This window comes from Lagenorhynchus albirostris, chromosome 2, assembly GCF_949774975.1.
Source record: "Lagenorhynchus albirostris chromosome 2, mLagAlb1.1, whole genome shotgun sequence".
NCBI lineage: Eukaryota > Metazoa > Chordata > Mammalia > Artiodactyla > Delphinidae > Lagenorhynchus > Lagenorhynchus albirostris.
In genome coordinates this window covers 15,684,219-15,704,351 of record NC_083096.1, presented here as the reverse complement: position 1 = coordinate 15,704,351, position 20,133 = coordinate 15,684,219, and the positions used below count along the sequence as shown (strand labels likewise).

The 20,133-nt window shown below is 38.5% G+C and overlaps 1 protein-coding gene across 1 annotated transcript in view; it reads left to right on the top strand.

Moving 5' to 3' along the window:
* The window catches only part of GPATCH2 (G-patch domain containing 2), a 182,151-nt gene extending 178,261 nt beyond the window's left edge, over positions 1 to 3,890 (top strand). Inside the window, exon 11 of the mRNA XM_060127096.1 lies at positions 3,874 to 3,890. The gene's annotated coding sequence lies outside the window, so the exon portion shown is untranslated. The remainder of the gene's footprint in view (positions 1 to 3,873) is intronic.
* The last annotated feature ends 16,243 nt before the right edge of the window (positions 3,891 to 20,133 follow it).

Genomic DNA, 20,133 nt, shown 5'->3' with positions numbered 1-20,133 from the left:
CATTCCTTTGCTTATGGCCTTCCTTTTGTCTGGCTAAAAAGATTCCCCAGTAATCTGTGTCCATTTAGAATCAGGTTAAATTTCATCGCTTTCCATCAGTCTTACCCTTATGACATTTTTAGGCACTTTTCTAAGCACTTGATACCTATCCTGGCAGGGGATATTTTTAACTAATATTTTAAACGTTCTTTAGGTAGGAATCACTTTTTAATCATTCTCCCATCATTTTCTCTATATCTATCTTAGCTCCCTATTTTTATTTGAAGCTCCTCAGTACAAAGCTATATATCCACCACTAGTTACACCGCAGATCCATATTTGAAATTTGACTGAGTAAATAAATGAATAAATGAAACCAAAAAGGTCTACAGGCCCAAAGGCTATATGCAAAAGTTAGGGATGTTTAAAATTGCTTCAAATTTTTGAGAATGCCAAAATCGGAATAGCTGTTTGCCCAGTTTTACTTAAAGGAAAATACTTTTTCAAGCAAATGCAGGAAAAATGACTGCCCATATTTCACACAGGACTGCCTCCGGCCAATTTTCTTAACCACGAGGTTAAGAAATCTGTAAGGAAAATGTCTGCCAGAGGTGACAAGAAAGCATTAACTTACATTCCCTCCAGTGAGTGTAATCTCTCAGGCCAGCTGGCATTTTACAAACGTTTCCCTGGTGTCAAGCCTGCTGGTAACTGTGTTATTCTGATTTAGAAAGAAAGGATTGACTCAGAGGTGTCTATGAAATCATTCTGCAGGATGGTAAATCCCAAGTGTAACACCGGAATAAGAGGTGAACCGTTAGCTCCGCTGCCGTTCGGACCTGTGCTTAACTAGATCTTCGGGCTGTCGGTGTGGCCTCTGGAAGAGGGTTACCCGGCAGCAGACTCGCTCTCTGCTTGATGCCTGGGGAGGATGCCCCGATCAGGAGCCCTGTGTGAATCAATGGTCCTTAAGTCCACAAAGTGGTTTTTGAAATCTGAATAAGAGCTCAGCTATCATCTACAAAATTGTGGCTCGATGAGCAGAAATTATGAAGAGATCCTGTTTTCCACTTTGTTTTATTGGCAAGCATCCTTAGTGAAACTGACTGTTTCCATAATAAGCGGTCATCAGGTACAATTGTTTTGGAATACGGTCTCCATGTTTGATTGCAGGGTCTGCCGGCTTCAGGCAGTAGGAATGCAATGCTTAAGCTTCTTCACTTATCGCCTGCTGGTGGACAAATACAGGATTTGGCAATTTCACCTAAAGCCTTAGCCTCTCCCGCTATGTACACCCGCTCTGGGAGGTACTGAGTATCCAACTTTCCCCAGGCTCTGAGACAATAAGAAGAGGCCCATAAAGCTGAAAGCAGAGCCAAGGTGCGGGCCTGCCTCATGCATAATCAACCCACAAAATACAGTCTGATGGACCCCTTGCTACAGTTGAACTTTGGACTCCCCACCACTGAAATAAAAATAAATGAAAACAGCCAAATCTTCATCAATGCTAAAAAGAAGCAGCTGGTAGCCAGAAGACCACTTTAATAATAGGAATAAAAATAAAACAGGGCTTCCCTGGTGGCGCAGTGGTTGAGAGTCCGCCTGCCGATGCAGGGGATACGGGTTCGTGCCCCAGTCCGGGAAGATCCCACATGACGCGGAGCGGCTGGGCCCGTGACCCATGGCCGCTGAGCCTGCGCGTCCGCAGCCTGTGCTCCGCAGCGGGAGAGGCCACAACAGTGAGAGGCCCGCGTACCGCGAAATAAATAAATAAATAAATAAATAAATAAATAAATAAATAAATAAATAAAACAAAGCTGAGTACAAAAAGGCTTATATCGCTTTGGGAAAAAAAAAAAAAAGAATTAATGTAAGGAAGAGGATCAAAGCCACTTCCGTATCACTCTTCCCTGTAGCAGAGGAAGGCAGGAGAAAGGAGGAAATTTCAGAATCAGAAACCCTTCTGACACTCCCCAGATATTAGCGCATAATGCATTTTAAAAGTCCCTCTGTTAACATACTCTGCCGGGATAGGTATCGAGTTATTCCAATTTCCTCTGGCAGTAGAAGAATCTCTATCTAACAAAAATGTTGACGGAACAGAGTTCTTTGTAGGGGGCATCCGTACTGACCCTACTTAGCAGCTGAATCCTCAGTGAATTCTGTTACCAAAAAAGCTTTGCTTTGCTATTAACTGCATTCCCAGGTCCTTTATAATTTAGCAACCTGTCTATTTAGTGAGGCTAGGGTCACTTTATGCAATTTTGATTAACTATGACAGGATCTGAACACATGCGTGATGTAAACAATGATTGATAAAATTTGGTATGCTTATAAAACTGTGTGTGCAACATTTGGGGACATATGCATCAGTGTAAAACCTGCCAATGTTTGGAAATTTTCAGAGAAGTCAGATAACTTTTTCTTTCTGCCCTCACATGACGTTCCACCTTATAAGAAAAGATAAGAGCAAGATTTTGAGATGCAGCATGATATACTAGGAAAATCAGCCATTCATGGCCAGTGGCCTCAGGACACACTGGGTTGTCTTGGGAAGCCTGAATCTTTTGAAGCTTCGATTTTCTTTTTTCTGGTCCCACTTTCCCAGTGGATTGTAAGGAAGATCAAAAGAAATAACATCACCTGAAAACATAATGCTATGTAACTCTACAGAAGAGTTTATGCCAAGTACCCCCAAATTTTATATAAAGCTATAGATGTTCAAAAATTAAAGATGCCTGCTTACCAAGGTGTTGAAAGCAGGTTAGTATTTCTGCTGAACCTGAAAGAAAATTAAGCCTTCCATACACAGAGATGGAAATAGTGTAGGTGGAGGGAACAGAGGGTAAATAGAGATGGGAAACTGTGTGTATGACTTGTTCAAAATCCAGAAAGTGGTCTCACTTGTAGAGAGCATGGGATATACAGTATAAAGAAAATTGTTGTTTTGGGTGTCTATATTTTAAATGGCAAAATTTCCTATCCTTTCATATCAACTGTTAGTTACAGCAATAGCAACAACTCATATACCACATGGCACATCTAAATGGGTAAATATTTACAGCTCTATCTGTATTTTGGCTTTTTTACACAATAGTCCCCTCTGTAAATTGTGTTAACACCGACCATAAAAAATTCAAAATAGTTCCCCAATTTCCTTTCCTGTTCTTTGCTATAATGGCTGATTTTTTTATGTTAATGTTTCTATTGTTTTAATATTCTTGCTTTTCTCATTCATATTCTAAGAGATTATTGTTGGTGCCAACTCATTTGATTTATCATTCAGAGAAAGCACTTGTTCAAAAAGTCAGCACTAAAAAAAAAAAAAATTCAGCACTATGGATATTAAATGATGATTGCCTGCAATGAATTCCTTCTCAACATCTGCAAAAACAGTCTCGCCTTTCTTCTTCCACTTAACTCTAAATGAGAGATCTTAAATATACATAAACAGGCTGCATCTCGGCTTCTTAAAATCGAGGATGTTAAAAAGTTTCTAGTGCTTATTTTTCTGGTTAATGTAAAATACGCACATGTGTACCAAGATAACTTTGAAGTATTCAATATGATACGTATCATCTTTCCCTGAAATGCTAGCTAAAACTGTACAATTAAAATGTTTCTCTTCCTTTTCATATTATTTTTATTTTATAGTTATTGAGAGCTTTATAGTTTATCCACTGCTGTTAATTTCAGAGAATATTTATTTCTTCTTGAACACTGAATCATGAAAATACAAGCAGGAAAGAGTGAAGTTGCTATTTTTTTTTAACTTTTTATCTTATATAGGACCATACTTGATTAACAATGTTGTGATAGTTTCAGGTGTACAGCAAAGTGATTCAGTTGCACATGTACATGTATCTATTTTTTTCCAATTCTTTTCACATTTAGGTTGTTACATAATATCAAGCAGAGTTCCGGGACTTCCCTGGTGGTACAGTGGTTAAGAAGCTGCCTGCCAATGCAGGGGACAAAGGTTCAAACCCTGGTCCAGGAAGATCCCACATGCCACGGAGCAACTAAGCCTGTGCACCACAACAACAGAGCCCAAATACCACAACTACTGAAGCCCACGCACCTAGAACCTATGCTCCACAACAGGAGAAGCCACCACAATGAGAAGCCCGTGCACCACAAGGAAGAGTAGCCCCAGCTCACCGCAACTAGAGAAAGCCTGTGCTCAGCAACAACGACCCAACACAGCCAATAATAAATAGATAAATTTATTTTTAAAAATATGTATATATACTGAGCAGAGTTCCCTATGCTATACAGTAGGTCTTGTGGGTTATCCATTTTAAATACAGCAGTGTGTATATGTCAGTCCCAAACTCCATAACTATCACTTCCCTCCTGATAACCATAAGTTCTTTCTCTAAGTCTGTGAGTGTGTTCCTGTTTTGTAGATAAGTTCATTTCTGAAGTTGTTATTTTAAAATAGACTTTTAAGTTTGTTAAGCCCTCCTCCAAGTGGAAATGATTACATTAGATATACTGTGTCAGGGGGAGACCTTCAAGATGGCGGAGGAGTAAGATGTGGAGATCACCTTCCTCCCCACAAATACATCAGAAATACTTCTAAATGTGGAACAACTCCTACAGGACATCTACTGAACATTGGCAGAAGACCTCAGACCTCCCCAAAGGCAAGAAACTCCCCACGTACCTGGCCGTGTGGCTGACAAGGTCTTGGTGCTCTGGCCGGTTTTCAAGCTTGAGCCTCTGAGGTGGGAGAGCCGAGTTCAGGACATTGCTCCACCAGAGACGTCCCAGCTCCACGTAATAGCAAATGGTGAAAGCTCTCCCAGAGATCTCCATCTCAACACCAACACCCAGCTTCACTCAACGACCAGCAAGCTACAGTGCTGGACACCCTATGTCAAACAACTAGCAAGACAGGAACACAATCCCACCCATTAGCAGAGAGGCTGCCTAAAATCATATAAGGTCACAGCCACCCCAAAACACACCACCAGACGTGAACCTGCCCACTAGAGAGACAAGATCCAGCCTCATCCACCAGACACAAGCACCAGTCCCCTCCACCAGAGAACCTACACAAACCACTGAACCAACCTTAGCCACTGGGAGCAGACACTAAAAACAACGGGAACTACGAACCCGCAGCCTGCGAAAAGCAGACCCCAAACACAGTGAGTTAAACAAAATGAGAAGACAGAGAAACACACAGCAGATGAAGGAGCAAGGTAAAAACCCACCAAACCAAACAAATGGAGAGGAAATAGGCAGTCTACCTGAAAAAGAATTCAGAGTAATGATAGTAAAGATGATCCAAAATCTTGGAAATAGAATGGAGAAAATACAAGAAACGTTTAACAAGGACCTAGAACAACTAAAGAGCAAACAAACAACGATGAACAACACAATAAATGAAATTAAAAATTCTCTTGAAGGAATCAATAGCAGAATAACTGAGGCAGAAGAACAGATAAGTGACGTGGAAGATAAAATAGTGGAAATAACTACCACAGAGCAGAATAAAGAAAAAATGATGAAAAGAATTGAGGACAGTCTTACAGAACTCTGGGACAACATTAAGCGCACCAACATTTGAATGCTAGGAGTCCCAGAAGAAGAGAAAAATAAAGGGACTGAGAAAATATTTGAAGAGATTATAGTTGAAAAATCCCCTAATATGGGAAAGGAAATGTTCAATCAATTCCAGGAAGTGCAGAGAGTCCCATACAGGATAAATCCAAGGAGAAACATGCCAAGACACATATTAATCAAACTATCAAAAATTAAATACAAAGTAAAAATATTAAAAGCCTCAAGAGAAAAAAAACAAATAACACACAAGGGAATCCCCATAAGGTTAACAGTTGATCTTTCAGCAGAAACTCTGCAAGCCAGAAGGGAGTGGCAGGACAATATTTAAGGTGATGAAAGGGAAAAAAACCTACAATCAAGATTACTCTACCTAGCAAGGATCACATTCAGATTCGACAGAGAAATTAAAACATTTACGGACAAGCAAAAGCTAACAGAATTCAGCACCACCAAACCAGCTCTACAACAAATGCTAAAGGAACTTCTCTGAGTGGGAAACACAAGAGAAGAAAAGAGCCTACAAAACCAAATCCATAAAAATTAAGAAAATGGTAATAGGACATACATATAGATAATTACCTTAAACATGAATGGATTGAATGCTCCAACCTAAACACATAGACTGGCTGAAAGGATACAAACAAACACAAGACCCGTATATATGCTGTCTACCAGAGACCCACTTCAGACCTAGGGACACATACAGACTGAAAGTGAGGGGATGGAAAAAGATATTCCATGCAAATGGAAATCAAAAGAGAGCTGGAGTAGCAATTCTCATATCAGACCAAATAGACTTTAAAATAAAGGCTATTACAAGAGACAAAGAAGGACACTACATAATGATCAAGGGATCAATCCAAGAAGAAGATATAACAATTGTAAATATTTATGCACCCAAAGGAGGAGCACCTCAATACATAAGGCAAATGCTAACAGCCATACAAGGGGAAATCAACAGTAATACAACCATAGTAGGGGAATTTAACACCACACTTTCACCAGTGGACAGATCATCCAAAATGAAAATAAATAAGGAAACACAAGCTTTAAATGATACATTAAACAAGATGGATTTAATTGATATTTACAGGACATTCCATCCAAAAACAACAGAATACACTTTCTTCTCAAGTGCTCATGGAACATTCTCCTGGATAGACATATCATGGGTCACAAATCAAGCCTTGGTAAATTTAAGAAAATTGAAATTGTATCAAGCATCTTCTCTGACCACAACGTTATGAGACTATATATCAATTACAGGAAAAAATCTATAAAAAATACAAACACATGGAGGCTAAACAATACACTACTAAATAACCAAGAGATCACTGAAGAAATCAAAGAGGAAATCAAAATATTTCTAGAAACAAATGACAATGAAAACACGATGAACCAGGGCTTCCCTGGTGGCGCAGTGGTTGAGAGTTGGCCTGCCGATGCAGGGGACATGGGTTCGTGCCCCGGTCCGGGAGGATCCCACATGCCACGGAGCGGCTGGGCCCGTGAGCCATGGCCACTGGGCCTGCACGTCCGGAGCCTGTGCTCTGCAACGGGAGAGGCCACAACAGTGAGAGGCCTGCATACCGCAAACAAACAAACAAACAAAAAACACGACGACCCAAAACCTTCAGCAAAAGCAGTTCTAAGAGGGAACTTTATAGCAATACAAATCTACCTCAAGGAACAAGAAACATCTCAAATAAACAGCTAATCTTATACCGAAAGCAATTAGAGAAAGAACAAACACAGCCCAAAGTTAACAGAAGGAAAGAAATCATAAAGATCAGAGCAGAAATAAATGAAAAAGAAATGAAGAAAACAATAGCAAATATCAATAAAACTAAAAGCTAGTTCTTTGAGAAGATAAACAACATTGATAAACCATTAGCCAGACTCATCAAGAAAAAAAGAAGACTCAAACCAATAGAATTAGAAAGGTAAAAGGAGAAGTGACAACTGATACTGCAGAAATACAAAGGATCATGAGCGATTACTACAAGCAGTTATATGCCAATAAAATGGACAACCTGGAAGAAATGGGTAAATTCTTAGAAAAGCACAACCTTCCGAGACTGAACCAGAAGAAACAGAAAATATAAACAGACCAATCACAAGCACTGAAATTGAGACTGTGATTAAAAATCATCCAACAAACAAAACGCCAGGACCAAATGGCTTCACAGGTGAATTCTATCATACATTTACAGAAGAGCTAACACCTATCCTTCTCAAACTCTTCCAAAATATAGCAGAGGAAGGAACGCTCCAAAACTCATTCTATGAGGCCACCATCACCCTGATACCAAAACCAGACAAAGATGTCACAAAAAAAACTACAGGCCAATATCAATGATGAACATAGATGCAAAAATCCTCAACAAAATACTAGCAAACAGAATCCAACAGCACTTTAAAAGGATCATACACCATGATCAAGTGGGGTTTATCCCAGGAATACAAGGATTCTTCAGTATATTCAAATCAATCAATGTGATAAACCATATTAAGAAATTGAATGAGAAGAACCTATGATCATCTCAATAGATGCAGAAAAAGCTTTCAACAAAACTCAATACCCATTTATGATAAAAACCCTCCAGAAAGTAGGCATAGAGGGAACCTACCTCAACATAATAAAGGCCATATATGACAAACACAGAGCCAACATCATTCTCAATGGTGAAAACCTGAAACTGCTTCCCCTAAGATCAGGAACAACACAAGGTTGTCCACTCTCACCACTATTATTCAACATAGTTTTCGAAGTTTTAGTCACAGGAATCAGAGAAGAAAAAAATAAATAAAAGGAATCCAAATCCGAAAAGAAGTAAAGCTGTGACTGTTTGCAGATGACATGATACTATACATAGAGAATCCTAAAGATGCTACCAGAAAACTACTAGAGCTAATCAATGAATTAGGTAAAGTAGCAGGATACAAAATTAATGCACAGAAAAATCTTGCATTCCTATACACTAAGGATGAAAAATCTGAAAGAGAAATTAAGGAAACACTCTCATTTACCATTGCAACAAAAAGAATAAAATACCTAGGAATAAACCTCCCTAAGAAGACAAAAGACCTGTATGCAGAAAACTATAAGACACTGAGGAAAGAAATTAAAGATGATACAAACACATGGAGAGATATACCATGTTCTTGGATTGGAAGAATCAACATTGTGAAAATGACTATACTACCCAAAGCAATCTACAGATTCAATGCAATCCCTATCAAACTACCACTGGCATTTTTCACAGAACTAGAACAAAAAATTTCACAATTTGTATGGAAACACAAAAGACCCCGAATAGCCAAAGCAATCTTGAGAACGAAAACCGGAGCTGGAGGAATCAGGCTCCCTGACTTCAGACTATACTACAAAGCTACAGTAATCAAGACAGTATGGTACTGGCAGAAAAACAGAAAGATAGATCAATGGAACAGGATAGAAAGCCCAGAGATAAACCCACGCACATATGGTCACCTTATCTTTGATAAAGGAGGCAGGAATGTACAGTGGAGAAAGGACAGCCTCTTCAATAAGTGGTGCTGGGAAAACTGGACAGCTACATGTAAAAGAATGAAGTTAGAACACTCCCTAACACCATACACAAAAAAACTCAAAATGGATTAGAGACCTAAGTGTAAGACCGGACACTATAAAACCCTTAGAGGAAAACGTAGGAAGAACACTCTTTGACATAAATCACAACAAGATCTTTTTTGATCCACCTCCTAGAGAAAGGGAGATAAAAACAAAAATAAACAAATGGGAACTAATGAAACTTAAATGCTTTTGCAAAGCAAAGGAAACTACATACAAGACAAAAAGACAACCCTCAGAATGGGAGAAAATATTTGCAAATGAATCAATGGACAAAGGATTAATTTCCAAAATATATAAACAGCTCATGCAGCTCAATATTAAAAAAACAAACAACCCAATCCAAAAATGGGCAGAAGACCTAAATAGACATTTCTCCAAAGAAGACATACAGATTGCCAACAAACACATGAAAGAATGCTCAACATCATTAATCATTAGAGAAATGCACATCAAAACTACAACAAGATATCACCTCACACCAGTCAGAATGGCCATCATCAAAAAATCTACAAACAATAAATGCTGGAGAGGGTGTAGAGAAAAGGGAACCCTCTTTCACTGTTGGTGGGAATGTAAATTGATACAGCCACTATGGAGAACAGTATGGAGGTTCCTTTTAAAAACTAAAAATAGAACTACCATACGACCCAGCAATCCCACTACTGGGCATATACCCTGAGAAAACCGTAATTCAAAACGAGTCATGTACCACAATGTTCATTGCAGCTCTATTTACAATAACCAGGACATGAAAACACCCTAAGTGTCCATTGACAGATGAATGGATGAAGAAGATGTAGTACATATATACAATGGAATATTACTCAGCCATAAAAAGAAATGAAATTGATTTATTTGCAGTAAGGTGGATGGAGTTAGTGTCTGTCATACAGAGTGAAGTCAGAAAGAGAAAAACAAATACCACATGCTTACACATATATATGGAATCTAAAATATATATATATATATATATATATATGTTTCTGAAGAAACTAGGGGCAGGACAGGAATAAAGACACAGACGTAGAGAATGGACTTGAGGACATGGGGAGTGGCAAGGGTAAGCTGGGATGAAGTGAGAGAGTGGCATGGACACATATACACTACCAAATGTAAAATAGATAGCTAGTGGGAAGCAGCTGCATAGCACAGGGAGGTCAGCTCTGTGCTTTGTGACGATCTGGAGGGGTGGGATAGAGAGGGTGAGAGGGAGATGCAAATGGCAGGAGATATGGGGATATATGTATATGTATAGCTGCTTCACTTTTTTTATAAAGCAGAAACTAACACACCATTGCAAAACAATTATACTCTAATAAAGATGTTAAAAATTAAAAAATACTATGTGATGCGAATTTCCTGGCAGTCCAGTGATTAGGACTCAGTGCCTTCACTGCATGCACCCGGGTTAGATCCCTGGTTGGGGAACGAAGATCCCACAAGCTGAGCAGTGTGTCCAAAAAAAAAAAAGAAAGAAATGCTATATGACAATTCCAACTGTATTTTTAACGTGCATATTGCAGGGTTAATTCCTACCAGCTGGCTGGGATTTCATAACACTGAAGTTTTGACAAATAGGATAATCCTAAATTAAAATGACATCTCAAAAGAAAATGTGGCATAAACAAAAAATAATTATTTTATTTTGTCTTTAGAAATGACATTATTATAGACAGCAAACAATTCAAAATGTTACTTTCATTGTTTGGGGCCACCTTATGATAATATCTGTTATTGGATGCCAACAAAACATTGATTCATCCACTCAATAAACATTTGTTGAGACTAGGTTCACATTAAACTTAATTTGCTAAGAGTTCCAAGGGGAGAGAATTGAGGCAATGGAAGGGTGAGAAAATCCAAGAAATAAGAGAAAGAAAATTCACCTAACTGAAAAACAATAAATTAACAATATAAATCTTCACATAGAAAGAATTCGCTGAGCGCCAAGCAAGACAAATACAGAAGAAAACTCTTTTTGAAGGGGTGAGGGAGGTATACGAGTGGAACATATTGTCTCCAAAGGAACATAAATCAAAGAGACATCAGACTTTTCATAAGAGGTAATGAATGCTAGGAAACACTAGGGTAGTGTTTTCAATGTTATTAGAGGAAAAGTTTTGAACCGAAAGTTCTTCCAGCGAATAAAACCATCAGGCAAAAGTAAAAGCAAAAGAAAGACATTTTCAAACATGCCAGAGTTCAGAAAGCACACCACCTGTGAACCTGAAATGAACAAAACTCTTTTGAACCCTAAAGGAAAAAAATTTACTTGAGTAAGTTGTCCTGTAGGTTGAAAAAGAATCTATGAAAGGATACATCATGGGATGTGAAAATAGGGAAGGGAGGGATGGAGTCGGAAAGATTAAAATAGAATCTACACTGAAAGATTTGCCTTAGTGAAGTTTACATGAGGTAGGGCTACATGATTTCATCTCTTCTAAAGGGCTCCATCTATACCAGTTGATTCTAAAATTCAAAACATTCATATAACTACAGTATTTTAAAAGCTGCTTCTTGTTTTCAATTTTAAATCAACCTGCAGACAAAACTTAGAAGGTCTAATAATAATTACTGAAGAAAAAATAAACGTTATAAATCTTGACAATGAAAATAGTAATAATAAGAAAACAACACTTGGGGAGTAGAAAAATGTTAATTTCCTCACTTTCCTCATGGCTAGTTGGTAGATACTATCTAAGTTGATAAACTGGGAGATAAGCAATGAATATACCACTAGTAAAAATAGCATAATGATAAAACATGGGCCATGGAAATGAGATGGAATTGTAGGAGACTGGGCTAATTACTGTGGATATACACGAGATAAGTTTAGGATATTGTTGCTACCTTTTGGGTTTTTTTTTTTTAATTTAAGTACAGTTGATTTACAATGTTGTGTTAGTTTCTGGTGTACAGAAAAGGGCTTAATTTCCAAAATATAAAAGCAGCTCATATAACTCAGTAACAAAAATAAACAAACAAAACAAAACACAACAACAACCCAATCAAGACATGGACAGAAGACCTAAGTAGACATTTCTCCAAAGAAGATATACAGGTGGCCAGTGGGCACATGGAAAGATGCTCAACATCATTAATTACTAGAGAAATGCAAAACAAAACTACAATGAGGTGTCACTTCCAATGGTCAGAATGGCCATCATCAAAAAGTCTACAAATAACAAAAGCTTGAGAGAGTGTGAAGAAAAGGAAACCCACTGTGGGTGGGAATGTAAACTGGTGCAGCCACTATGGAGAACAGTATGGAGATTCCTTAAATAACTAAAAATAGAGCTACTATATGCCCAAGCAATTCCACTCCCAGAATCCAGAGAAAACTGTAATTCAGAAAGATACATGCACCCCAATGGGAAGTGTGACTGAAGAGACTAATATAAATAATATAATAAATAATATAATAAATAATATAATAAATATAATAATAAAATAAAATAAAAATTAATAAATAAATAAATAATAAAATAATATAAATAAAGGACAGCTCCACCTCCTGTGTTGTCACATGGCTGCCTCCTTCTCATTCATCAGCTTCAACATCTTCCTTAGAAGATCTTCCCAGACTATACCATCGAATGGCCTGTTATTCTACAAATCCCTAATCTTAGATAAATAGATTTATGACACCTCTTACAGAAATCAGATTTCCAGAGAAAATGGCATGGTGATATGATTACATAAGTTAAAGTAGATGTTGCCTGGTCTGATAATTCTCCAAGAGCAATGAATGAAGTGAAGCTACATTGTGGGTCCATTTTATTCGACTGAGTTTTCACATCGATGGCCAAAGAAACTTACTTCCATAAATCTGAGAAAATTTTCTAGGTGGTGAGTGTCTTCTAAACTCCTTATAATCATTGTTATTCAGGGACTGGTATATACCCTAGATAGCTCAGGAAACACACACAGAAGCAGACACGTAAGATAACATTACTCCCTGTCTAAAGAATTACATATTGGAATTAACCTTATGAAGATAGGTTACACATTCTAACATACAAACACATAGAAAAAAAACCACCATTAGGTACCAGGCTGTAAATGTATAGTACTCATAACCCATAAAGAATCATACTGGAAAAAAATAGAAATGAATCCAAACATTAGAAAATGGCAATGCCAGAAACAGTTATTAAAAGAAACTGGGATATACTTTAAGGATTCAGCTGAGTAGGGACATCAGTCAATGTTTTACAGAGAATATGAAGAGGCTTGGTTAATCTGGAAAGTCAGTTATGAGAGCTTTAACTATACATGTGTATTATTCTCTCTATATAAACTACATTATATATTTTTATTTCACTATATATACTAGATATTTTACTGCATATAATCTATAAATGTATAATAATTTCAGATAGGACAACCATCGCTCAATCCCTTGAAGCCACCATTGGCAAATAGACTGCAAACTGAATAAGCTCTATTTCTGTCTCAGTTTTTGTTTTGTTTTGTTTATTTCTTTTTTTCTTTATTGGAGTATAATTGCTTTACAATGGTGTGTTAGTTTCTGCTTTATAACAAAGTGAATCAGCTGTACATACACATGTATCCCCAAATCTCTTCCCTCTTGCGTCTCCCTCCCTCCCACCCTCCCTATCCCACCCTTCTAGGTGGTCACAAAGCACCGAGCTGATCTCCCTGTGCTATGTGGCTGCCCCCCACTAGCTATCTATTTTACATTTGGTAGTGTATATAAGTCCATGCCACTCTCTCACTTTGTCCCAGCTGACCCTTCCCCCTCCCCGTGTCCTCAAGTCCATTCTCTAGTAGGTCTGTGTCTTTATTCCTGTCTTGCCCCTGGATCTTCATGACCATATTTTTTTTAGATTCCATATATGTGTGTTAGCATATGGTATTTGTTTTTCTCTTTCTGACTTCCACCTCACTACAAATAACTCAATTTCGTTTCTTTTTATGGCTGAGTAATATTCCATTGTATATATGTACCACATCTTTATCCATTCATCTGTCAATGGACACTTAGGTGGCTTCCATGTCCTGGCTATTGTAAATAGAGCTGCAATGAACATTGTGGTACATGACTCGTTTTGAATTACGGTTTTCTCAGGGTATATGCCCAGTAGTGGGATTGCTGGGTTGTATGGTAGTTCTACTTTTAGTTTTTTAAGGAACCTCCATACCGTTCTCCATAGTGGCTGTATCAACTTACATTCCCACAAACAGTTCAAGAGGCTTTCTTTTTCTCCACACCCTCTCCAGCATTTATTGTTTGTAGTTTTTTGATGATGGTCATTCTGACTGGTGTGAGATGATATCTCATGTAGTTTTGATGTGCATTTCTCTAATGATTAATGATGTTGAGCATTCTTTCATGTGTTTGTTGGCAATCTGTATATCTTCTTTGGAGAAATGTCTGTTTAGGTCTTCTGCCCATTTTTGGATTGGGTTGTTTGTGGTTTTGATATTGAGCTGCATGAGCTGCTTCTAACTTTTGGATATTTCCAAAATTTCTTCTGGCTTGTAGAGTTTCTGCTGAGAAATCAGCTCTTAACCTTATGGGAGTTCCCTTGTATGTTATTTGTCATTTTTCCCTTGTTGCTTTCAACAATTTTTCTTTGCCTTTAATTTTTGTCCATTTGATTGTTATGTGTCTCGACGTGTTTCTCCTTGGGTTTATCCTGCCTGGGACTCTGTGCTTCCTGGACTTGGGTGGCTATTTCCTTTCCCATGTTAGAGAATTGTCGACTATTATCTCTTCAAATATTTTCTCGGGTCCTTTCTCTCTCTCTTCTCCTTCTGGGACCCCTCTAATGTGAATGTTTTTGCGTTAAATGTTGTCCCAGAGGTCTCTTAGGCTGTCTTCATTTCTTTTCATTCTTTTTTCTTTATTCTGTTCTGTGGCAGTGAATTCCACCATTCTGTCTTCCAGGTCAGTTATCCATTCTTCTGTCTCAGTTATTATGCTATTGATTCCTTCCAGTGTATTTTTCATTTCAGTTATTGTATTGTTCATCTTTGTTTGTTTGTTCTTTAATTCTTCTAGATGTTTGTTCTTTAATTCTTCTAGGTCTTTGTTAAACATTTCTTGCATCTTCTCGATCTTTGCCTCCATTCTTTTTCCTAGGTCCTGGATCATCTTCACTATCATTATTCTGAATTCTTTTTCTGGAAGGTTGCCTATCTCCACTTCATTTAGTTGTTTTTCTGGGGTTGTATCTTGTTCCTTCATCTGGTACAAAGTCGTCTGCCTTTTCATTTTGTCTGTCTTTCTGTGAATGTGGTTTTCCTTCCACAGGCTGTAGAATTGTAGTTCTTCTTGCTTCTGCTGTCTGCTCTCTGGTGGATGAGGCTATCTAAGAGGCTTGTGCAAGCTTCCTGATGGGAGGGACTGGTGGTGGGTAGAGCTGGGTGTTGGTCTGGCGGACTGAGGTCAGTAAAACTTTAATCTGCTTGTCTGCTGATGGGTGGGGCTGGGTTCCTTCCCTGTTGGTTGTTTGGCAGGAGGCGACCCAGCACTGGAGCCTACCTGGCTGTTTGGTGGGGCTAATGCTGGACTCTGGGAGGGCTCATGCCAAGGAATGCTTTCCAGGACTTCTTCTACCAGTGTCCTTGTCCCCATGGTGAGCCACAGCCACCCCCTGCCTCTGCAGGAGACCCTCCAATACTAACAGGTAGGTCAGGTTAAATCTCTTATGGGGTCACTGCTCTTTCCCCTGGGCCCCAATTTGCAGACTACTTTGTGTGTGCCTTCCAAGAGTGGAGTCTTCTGTTTCCTCCAGTCCTGTCGAAGTCTTGTAAGCAAATCCCACTAGACTTCAATGTCTAATTCTCCCAGGAATTCTTCCTCCTGTTGCCAGACCCCCAGGATGGGAAGCATGATGTGTGGCTCAGAACCTTCACTCCAGTGAGTGGACTTATAAGTGTTCTCCAGTTTGTGAGTCACCCACCCAGCAGTTATGGGATTTGATTTTATTTTGACTGCACCCCTCCCACCATCTCACTGTGGCTTCTCCTTTGTCTTTGGATGTGGGGTATCTTTTTTGGTGGATTCCAGTGTCTTCCTGTTGATGATTGTTCAGCAATTAGCTTTGATTCCGGTCCTTTCGCAAGAGGGAGTGAGCACATGTTCTTCTACTCCACCATCTTGAACCAATCTCTATAGTTTTTAAATTATAATTAATTTGATGGTTTAAAGGAAAAAACTTGGAGGATTGAAATGGGATCAAAAAAAAAAAACCTGTCCTCACAGACCTACTAGAGAATGGACTTGAGGATATGGGGAGGGGGAAGGGTAAGCTGTGACAAAGTGACAGAGAGGCATGGACATATATACACTACCAAACGTAAGGTAGATAGCTAGTGGGAAGCAGCCGCATAGCACAGGGAGATGAGCTCGGTGCTTTGTGACCGCCTGGAGGGGTGGGATAGGGAGGGTGGGAGGGAGGGAGACAGACGCAAGAGGGAAGAGATATGGGAACATATGTATATGTATAACTGATTCATTTTGTTGTAAAGCACAAGCTAGCACACCATTGTAAAGCAATTATACTCCAATAAAGATGTTAAAAAAAAAAAACCTGTCCTAACATAATTATCAAAATTGATCTTTAGTAATATATCTGGAGTCCTTATGAAAATATTTATATATTATACAATAAATAACAAAAATAAAAGGTAATTTTAGGCTTTTAATTTGTGATGTTTCATGTTATAAAGTTTAACAGCATTACATTATGCCTATCGCAAATATCTAACAGGAAATAAAAAAGAGTAGGAATTCCATCATTTAAATGTGAACCTCTACTGTTGACAGATGTTTATTTTAATAGCATGTTCCCCCTAATAGAAAAGGCACCACATTGTCACAGAGAAAAATTTCAGAAATACAGAAAAGCACAAAGAAAAACCCAAAAATCTCCTACATCTTACTTTCTACATCCATTTTTTTTTTTTAGTGTAGTACGTATCCTTCTAGGCATCCATCCATCCACATGTATATATCTGTATCTCTTATCTATCTATCTTATCTATCTATCTAATTAATAGTTCATAATTTTTTAAACCATCACAACTTCCCTTATAGCTTTGTAAGCTGCTTTTCTTCACTTGAGAATGTCAGGAACATCTTCTTACGTCTCCTAAAATGCCATTTTTAGAGGCCACAGAGCATTCCTTTGCAAAGATGTACAATAATTTATTCAACTAGTCACATATAACTAAATATTTGGGCTAAGTTTTAGCAGAAAATAAAATATGTACAGCACTTCTACCTGAATGTTTATGAATGCTTTCTAACATAGCTTGTATTACTACTTTTTTGTGTGTGTGAACATAAATAAATAAATTTTCTTAGTCAAATTAAAGATTGTGTTTGGTAAGGGTGCCTCAAACTTAAAAGGATGTTGGCATCTCCTGAGTCTTACACATGGCAAAACAAATGAATACGATGGGAGGTAGGACCTGGGCCTCCAGGGATGCTGAAGGGCAAAGCCATTGGAAACTTACCAAGACCTACACCACCATATGGTGACCCAAGGAAAGGATGCCAGAAGACCCCACAGCCAGTTCTGCACTTCGCAGTGGACTTGAGTGAAATGATGATAATTATTGATCCAACAGACTATAACAGCCTTCTCTAAGACCTTGGGGACTGTTGTGCAAAGGTGTCTTTAGGGACTCTTAAATACTGCTTATTAATGGCTTGACAGTCCTAATGGCTCCGAAGGAGCCATTAAAGACTATGGCATAAGTCCTGTTGGGTTCTCACTTTTTAGACACAAAGTATTGGAGACAGCCACACCAGTACTGTGCACTTCATCAAAGCGGTTGAGTGGTGCTCTAATTTCTGAACAATACATCCGTAGTATCCAGAGCAAACTGGCAATTTTCTCTGAAATTCATTGCTTCTCCTACTTTTCTCCCTTTAACATAATGTATTTCATTCCTTCTCTTAGACATAAAAATAATGTGTACAATTCCTTAGTAACCTTCTTTCTAATTTTTCTGATCCATTTCTGTAGATTTTAGAACTATAGTAAACATTTCTGTACACTTAATAGTCTTTACAATGACTAATAGAAAGTCTAGTAAATATATTTCTAGAATTTTTACATTGTTAAATATTTCATTACTGACTGTCCATCGTATCAACAGGGTTTGACTAGTCGGTGAGAACTTTTAATCCTCATGACTAACTTTGGGGGCTTTATGGGCTATAAGGTAGATTTTCACTGACACACTTTCAACTACCCCCCAGATAACATTGCACAAGCAGGAACCAGAGGAGACTTTCAATTCAACCTCACTCAGTGCCCGGCGTTTTTTTCTTTCACGACCAAGTGTCCGCTGAGACACTTACGGAGGCTAAATTACGACGTTTTGCCAGCATGGGTCTCATTTTGAGTTCTCTTCTTTGTTTTACAAACCTAATCTGGAGGATTTAGCTTCCCAGGCCTGTGCTGTGTTGCCTGAGGGGCACACAGGGGTTTAGATTGCATATTTTCAATGCGTTCCGGCACTGCTGCCTGAAGCCAATACTGGTTTTTTAACTGGCAACCTGCCTCCCACGCCGGGAGGAAGCAGATTGCCTCTTTGCTGAATACTTAGACAAGGTACTGATATAACAGCAGTGGACAAGCAGCTGGGAGCGGGGCTGTCAGCCTGTCACACACTGACAAATCTGTTGTTCATATTCAGGCAGGATGTCTGTGTTCAGTCGCCGTCAGTATCATCCATCTCGCGCGGGCAGTGCGAGGTGGCCTCTCCCCCGCGCGCCCATGGACCCACGCTGTCATTACATCCTTCTGAAGAAGCTCAGCTACACAACTCCTTTGCTTCTCTATGACGGGGCCTGGCAAAGGAGACACGTAAGAAAGCCTGTTCCTCTTTCTTCCTTCAACGCACCAAGACAGACTGTGTTGCCGTTTCACGTCACACACAGAAAATCAGAACTCTAAATGGCTCCCAACTGCTTTTCTGAAAATCAACAATGTGGAAGGAAATGCAAGTATGAGAAATACGAAATTAAAGTGTGGTGTCTGAGAGGAAGAAAAATCATTTGAACACAACGTGGGTTGAGGTTGTGCTTTTGTTTTTGTTTTGGCAGGGGGAGGAGTCTTTTATCTTTCAGGCAGGGCTGACTTTCAGAATGATCTCTAACAAATTTCCCCTAGAGCCACTGCATTTGTAGCACTCAGACTCTCTCTCTGCAGATTCATTTCAGGCTGAATGTGGAGCCCACCTGAGACTAAATTTACAATTCCCAGACCAAACTATATCTAAATTTATAGGGGCCCTTGTAAATCAGTGAAATAAATCTATTTTCTTTTTTAAATGTAGGCATTTGGAGGAATTTAAAGGTGATTAAGGCTATATCCCAGAGTTTCTGATATGATGCCATTTACCGTTTGTTGGTCCTTACCTGGAAAATTTAAAAACACAATTTGGGCTGTGAATTATTGATTTGCATTAGTTAAACATTGTGTGTGTGTGTGTGTGTGTGTATGTGTATATATATATATATATATATATGTATATATATATATATATATCTCCCGTTGTCTTTTTCCTTTTCTAACCACTGCTCACTCTGTTGCACTGGAAAAAAGAGACTAAACCTGTCAGAATGAAGATTGCAGTGTAGTGTTTGGTGGACTGTTTTGTGTTTTTGATTCTCAAATTTGATTATTGATTTTTTTTTTTCTATTTCCACGGTCAGCCTAAGAACTCTTTCTTCTGAAGAGATACTTTTGCAACATTTCAGGTAGTCCGTTCCATAAAGACCCACTAACGTGCACGCTAACTCAAAGAAGCAAAATGACATTGTAAAGACGAGTCAAATAATGCTGAAATGCCTTATGACATTTTAGAATTTAAAAATTTCATCTTCCCAATGTTATCAGCAATACATTGTTGCAGTTTGTAATTCAATTAAACACAGCTTTTTTAGGTTAAAGATACTTTTTGTCAGTAAAAAGTAG